Source organism: Neolamprologus brichardi, chromosome 11 (genome assembly GCF_056152115.1).
Source record: "Neolamprologus brichardi isolate AB-2024 chromosome 11, ASM5615211v1, whole genome shotgun sequence".
NCBI lineage: Eukaryota > Metazoa > Chordata > Actinopteri > Cichliformes > Cichlidae > Neolamprologus > Neolamprologus brichardi.
In genome coordinates this window covers 5,775,448-5,783,029 of record NC_142114.1, presented here as the reverse complement: position 1 = coordinate 5,783,029, position 7,582 = coordinate 5,775,448, and positions in this window count along the sequence as shown.

The window sequence follows — 7,582 nt, the reverse complement described above, 5'->3', positions numbered from 1 at the left end:
TTGGAGTACAGGGGGATAACGCTACAAGCACAGCCATCATCACTCAGGTGTGTGGCTGAGATGAAGGATCAAAGGCAGACTCTGCCACTGGCATGCCTCTGCTGTGCTGCCGGCCCTGCTGCCAAAAAATCACTAGGTTTATTTCAGGGGAGATAAAGTAAGGATTAGGAATAAACAAATGCTTGAACTCACAACATCATTTACACAAGAAACAACAAGCTGGAGATGTGGGAGGCCTTCTGTACTTCAATTTGAGTGCTCAGTCTGAGGGAGAAGGTTGGTGTGAAAAGGCCTGAAGAGACGCTGACATTGCATTCAAAAAGCGCTTTTTATTTATTGTTGATCCATTAAAACCTGCTGAGATGTAAAGGTATGAACAAGGTTTGCTGTTGAGACAGTTTCCTGGTAGAAGATGATGCTCACTGATTAACTTTAAATTCTTTATTTGTCATTTTATAAATCAAGGTTTCAGATCTCTCTTAGAAATTTAGTGATTATGTGATGGTAATCAAATTCTGTGTTTTTCTTTTGACAAAGAAGAGTGTGCATTTGTTTGTTACCATTACTATAAATACAATATGTCTATATAGTTGTTAGGTTAAAGGATGTTGACACATGCAGCTATGCAAGTCACGATTGACCCCCATAACCAGTTAACCACTCTTTAGACTCGTTCCCTGGTCCCTTTCCATCTCTTCATCCAAGCAGTAGCATGTTGTTTCACAGGCACAAGCCCGTGTTTTGTTTTGTTTTCCCCTCTCTTTGTTTTTAATTGCTACCGTGGAGGTCAATTAATTTTACTTCCCCCCCACTCTCTATCTGCAGCCCACACAGCTGCGGCACAGTGTGTTTGTTAGCCCATCTCCTTCCAAGCCCTAATGCCACATCACTTCAAATGGATTAATCGAGCCACTTTGTTGTTTAATCTCGCCTCGGCAGAACTAGTGGGTGGGTGGTTTAGGGGGTGGGTGTGTGTGGGAGTGGTGTGATCAGAGATGCACAGGCTTGTCTGTCTTTGTCGTGGACAGACATACTGACGGGCAGACAAATGATTGCGCAGGCAGAGGAACGGAAGGACAGAGGGACCGAATGATAGGCAGAAACAGGCACTGAGGAAGACAAGAAATGCGGCATTACTGATAGACACATCGAAAATGTAAAAAAAAAAGACAAATAGCTGCAAACTTGTCTGAATAGTCACAATTTTTTTTTATGTAAAGTTGTCAGTAATTTTTCAGTGTTATAAAGCTGCTCATCTCATATCAGTTTGTACAAAACATTAAATTACATCTAGAAGAACACAAATTCATGCGGGCCTGATGAAACATCCACTAACAATCAAAGGCCTGCAAACGCGCGATGCCAAACGCTGTTTCTTTCGACACACATCCACACATGCACGTACACACACACACACACACAGAGAAGCACAATTAAAGGTCCTGTTTGATGTTTTGATGCTTTCATGTTCCTGATGACAATTTCATCGAGAAGGAGGGAGGTTGCATGGTTCGAACCTCCTGGCTACGAGTGGACAGACATTTGCAACAAGAAAAAAAAAAAAACGACACGGTGCCTCCCTGACAACACACAGTCAGAAGCACACACAAACCACATGTACACACATATGTACACAGCCAGCCTTCCAGCTACCAGCATTGCTTTTTTCCCCCCTCTCTCTTCTGATCTGCTGAGTCAGCCCAAGCCCCTTAAGATGTTTTGCCTTTACTAGATATCAGAGAGTGCAGAAGAAGAGAGAATGTGATGGGAGAAATAGAGTACAAAAAGGACAGATATTGGTCTGGGGACAGTCAACAGACCTTTGTGATCTTTTAATTTTTTTTCTCTTAATTTTGTTTTCCACCCTGTTGGTTGGGATGAAGCGGCGGGGTATCTATGACAGTTTGCATGCATGATTTAAAAGTTGTTTAAGCTTTATATGCATGAAGAATTGCCCAAATCAGTCTTATTTGAGGCAAATCTTTTCTTATGGCATTTGTAAACTGTAAATTGTAAAGGAAAAAAACATTCTTATAAGGCTTATTTGATTATTCATCAGATTAAAAATGTACAAACTTGAAAACAAAGCTAAGGTCACAATTTTAGCAATATTTAGGTGTTTTTAGGTGCTTTGCATTTATGATCAGCTTACTGACAAAACAGTCGTTTGAAAGGCAAAATACACGGTGTATCTTTCATATGAATGATAATCATGTTGTTTATCCCTCATTCTGTATTTCACGAGCATCCTACTCAAAATGAGGACAGAGCCTGTTTGGGTGACCTCAGCAGAATAAGTCTGATTGAAATATAGGTGGTATATTTTATACGTGTGTGGATGTGCATGTGGAAGTGCATGCTAGACAAAAGGAACACAGACACACTGTGGTTTCCTCTGCTCTAAACGCTGGGCTTTAGGGGAAGCAGTGAATAAACGGTTTTCAGTTAGCCCCGAATCAGAAGTTCCTTTGCTGATAAGGAGAGCCAGAGAGCTGATGAAGAGGGCAGGTGAGAGAGGGGCCAGTGTGGTTTTTTGCCAAGGTGACAGTTGAGTAATATCAGTGTTGCTATTACAAGAATCAACACCACCAACATCTAAAATCAGGTCAGAAAAGCATCTCAAGATGCAGATAACTATGGAAAACAAGATAACTTCTGTTTGTTGTTTTTTCCATTGTACATCGTAAACGTGCTTTTAAACCCAATGACAATTTTCCACAACGTAAATAAATTTATGGATATCAAAACTGGAAAAAAATGGTATAGCCTATCTGCCGTAATATACATTTTTAGAAAGGAAAAACAAGGAAAGAAAAAAAATCTGTTACGTAAAGAAAAGGAAAAATGTGCAGCCCTCTTTCATTTGCTGGCGGATAATCCTTTATTACATGAAAACCAATGCTCAAATTACCAAATAGCCCCCTATAAAGCACCATAACTTTATAATCTGTTCATAATTAGCATTTCAATTATCCTACACATTAATGTTCGACCTTCAAGAACTCTGACCTGCCTCTAATTGGTGCTCATATCCAATCATTGCAGTATATGAAACTAGCCATGACCAAACAAATGGACCTCAGGTACAGCTAATTTCTGGAGCAATTATCTTTTCATGTTGAGAGATTTAGCTGATTATCTGCACAATTTCACACAGTTTTTTTTTTCTCAGTGTGATTCTAAATGGCATTACATTATAAAAATATTTTTTTAATCACTTTTTAAAGCCTGCACAGAGCACGTTCAGATAGTATAAGTCTTAATGCCTGATCGTGTGGAAATTTTCTAAATGCCTGTCCACTCAAGTACATAAAACCATAAAAAGACCTGATATATTTTACCACAGAGAATTTTGAAGACATGAAAGACTTTTGACCAGTAAAAACAGTGGGCACTTGGCATTTTTAAACAGTTATTAAGCCTCTTTTTTTGGAGATTTCAAAGAGTAATTCATATGTATCCATTGCTATATTGAATCCAAAGAGATAAAGGTCAACTTATGGCTGAAAACTGATTTTCTCAAAGTGACAAGAAAAAGTTCTTATGCTGCTTGAATGCACCTAGGTGCTGTGTTCAAGTGGGCTGAGACATTTAACATTTTCTAATTGAATGCTGTCTTTAATAACGAAAAAGTAGAATAGTTTATGCTCAAGCGTGAAAGGTGGCCAGATGGTATAATTAGATTCAATGTACATCGAGTTGTTATAAACATCCTTTGGGCAGGCAACTAAAAACAATGATTATAAGGTAAGTCATTGAGGAAATTACTATAGCATATAGGAAGCTCCTTGTGTGGTCCAAAGTCACTTCGTGTAATGTCCCCATTAAAACCAGGGACAGAAAAGCACAATGACAGTTTTAAAAGCGGGCATAAACAGTGATTAGATGCAGGTGTATTGTAAGTGCTCTTTACACCTTGATGAAGGCAGTGGCACGGGGAAAAACGGCAGTTGTTGGTTAACCAGCATTAGGAGAAAAATGGTTGGTATCAATGACAGAACAGTTTACATATCAAAGAGTTTTCATACCGTCGTATTCCCCTTCAGCTGCGCGCTGTGCTGTGTGCTTCTTAGTGTTACCAGATATGATGACGACGTAAACAAGGCCTTTAATTCACAGATTTTGTATAATGAGAACATTAATTGTAATGCTTTGAACCACTAAGGCTTTTGATAGCTAATCTTATCAATGCTGCACAACATAGGGTTTATCAAATGAATGCATTTCCTGTGGTGGGTCTAGCAAAGGGGGTTGGTGGGGGGGTTACTGGATTATTAAATATAAAGGCAGTCTGAGGAAATGTAAAAGTTAAGAGGGAAAATAAAAAGGCAGGGGAAAAATAAGCTAATATGACAGAAGTAGGTCTGAATTCTGATTGCTGTGCTGGTTTCTGAGTTGCAGGGGTCAGATCGGGTCACCTTGGTTTACTGGTGTGCAACTATCAACAAAATACACCCCACCCCCCAAAAAAACAAAAAAACAAAAACACAAAAACACAAAAACACAAAAACACAAAAACACAAAAACAAAACAAAAACCCTGCACAAAATCAAAACCAAAAATGTAAAATAGATTAATTCAATTTACAAGAGAGCAAAACGTAAAGCAAAACATAAAGAGCATACTAAAAAACAAGTAAGTGAAAAGAAAATTGCACTTATTTTCATTTTGCATATAAGGCATTTTACTGAGCTTTTTAAGAAGGTTTATTCTATGAATTCTATGAAGGTGGGCTGAGAGAAAGAAATTGTGTGTGTGTGTGTGTGGTGGTGGGGGGGTGGGGGGTGGGAGGGGGGATTCACCTCTTAAAGAGATCACTTCAAAAAATGCATCCTCATAAATTGTCATCCCATCCGCTGCTCGTCCAATGTGTATTTTTCTGATGCATGAGAGGCCATATTCAAATTAAGGAGGGGAAGACCTTTCACACACACGGCGAGCTATAATGGGGGAAAGCTTAGCATAACTTCTGTCTGATTTCCAATGCAAATATTAGCAGTCAAGTTCAGTGTGTGGTTGCAGATTATAGTTTATCCCTCTCACACACCACAGAGTTCTTTTACGCTCTGGAAACATTTTTGCTTATCAGTGCAATGCAACGATCAACTCTCCTCATATCCTCTCAGTCCCTTGGAGACTTCAAGAGGGATGGGGGGTGGGTGGGTGTGGGAGGAACAGACGATGATGAAGCGGGCGGGGGTAGGTGGTGGCAGCAAGGGTTGGGGGGAGGGGGGGGGAGTGTAGCAGAATTAGAGGAGATGAAGTGGGGGAAAGAGAATTATCAACATTCAAATGTAGTCAGATCCACCCCAAACTTTAGCCACAGCCCATGATTATTATTTTTTTTCTTCTTGTCTGAATCCTTAGCGCTCAAATCCTTAAATTAAACATCTTAATTGCTGTAAGCCTTGCTATCAAATAGGGAATTACAAAGAACTCAGAGGATTCTGCAGCCCCTCTTTCCCCAAACTCCCCCTCTCCACTCCTAATAACATATCACATACTATTGTTTATGTAATTACGCTGCTTGAGATGCTCCAGCAACATCCCTCCCAATCTCCCCCTGCTCCTCTTGTGTTTGTAATAGTATAAAAGCAGCATGACTGATGAGTTCTCACATCAAACAATAGATGGAAAATAGCACAGATAATTCTATTAGCTTATACAGTTTACTCACTCGGTTGTTTGATATGTTTGAAGCATACCCATTTATGAATATTATCTTTTTTCTCCCTTTTACTCAAGTAATGCTCAATTCATGTCTGACACAAGCACTAGTGTCACTTCCTAACATGAAATTGGTTAGAAGAAACCTATTGTCTAACTAACCTCACTGGCTAGTTTATTCATTCTAGTTTTGACCCACTTTTTTGCTTTCAGAACTGCTTTAATTCTTCATGGAGTAGATTCAAGGGGGTGCTGGACAGATTTCTCTGAGATTTTGGTTCATATTGGCATGATAGCATCACACAGTTGCTGCAAGTTTGTCAGCTGCACGTCCATGATGCAAGTCTCTCATTCCATCACAGCCAAAATGGGCTTTATTGGACTGAGACATGGTGGCTGTGGGGACCATTTGAGTAGAGGAAACACTTGTTTAAGAAGACAGACCACTTTAATGTCTAAGGAGCTTGGAAAAAAAAGTACCTTGAAGACGTTTCACCTCTCATCCGAGAAGCTTCTTCAGTTTCTAAGGTGAAATGGTGGAGAGCCCCAGATTTTAAGCCTTAGAGTCTTAGAACGGAAGAAGCTTCTTGGATGAGAGGTGAAATGTCTTCAAAGAACTTAAAGAAGTCCAGATGCTTTTCTTTCCAAGCTCCTTAGACTACTCAGAACCTTCATAGACACCACTTCAATGTGTTACCCTGTTGGAAGAAAGCACCAGAAGTTACCTTGTGGTCATAAAGAGATGGACATTGTTAGCAACAATACTCAGGATTTAAATGCACTGGAACTAAGGGTCCCAAACTGTGATAAGAAAATATCCCACCAACTTTTATAGTACCCATCTTGTCTGAACCACTGTTTCAAGGCAGGAGGGATCAAAGCCAAATTCTGACCCTACCAACTGAATGGTGCACCAGAAACCAACACTCAATGCAATAGACAGTGTTTTCCCAATCTTCTTTTCTTAGCCCATACCAACGTTAGTTCCCTGTTCTTCGCTGACAAGAGTGGCACTCAGTGAGATCTATGTAGATCATCTGCTTTAACGTTCAATATGCTATGCATTCAGAGATGCTCTTCTGCATATCTTGGTTGTAATTTGACTTGTTCCTAATTTGACCATTCTCTTCTGCCCTCTGGCGTCAATTAGCCATTTTCATCCAGTGAACTGCTGCTCACAGGATATTTCCTTTTTTTCAGGCCATTCTCTAGTTTGAAATTCTTGACCATGTCTACATGGTTAATAGCGCTGGCTAGCAGCAAAGTGACTGGCTGAATCAATGTTTCTGTTAACGAGTCGTTGCAGAGGTAACTAACTAAGAAAGTTTCCGGTGTGTGTGTGTGTTGATATACATACAGCATGTAGTGTACCGGCACTACAAAAAAAAAAATGTTCAGGACAGGCATTGTTCCCAAATGTGATCATTTGCATACATCAATAAATTTATCTCAGTAAAACAGCATGTCTGGGTCCTAATTATTAGTTTGCCTTGCGGTGTAATGCCAGCTACAGCCTTCCCACTCTCTCAGATACAGTATGAATCTATTCATTACATTCTTTCTTTCTAATCCAATGATTATATTTTTCAGTTAATCAGTAAATCACTGGTTCTATGAAAGGTCAGTCCCTATTGCATGTTACCAAACACTGATCAGTTAATTTGAGTTTATCATAACAGTTAGATCAAGCGATAGAACATGCAATAGCTGCCATTTGTCTGCTGGGTGTGGAATTATACGTTTGCCTAACTTTTTTTCCCGTGCCAATAGCAATCACCATTATGTATGTGTATATTTATTATTTGTTATTATTAAATATTTCAGAAGAAATTTTTTTTTGCTCTTTATCACAGTAGACATTATTTTCAGTAAGCAATATTTACATCTAAAGTACTTTTTAAAGTTGTCAAATGTT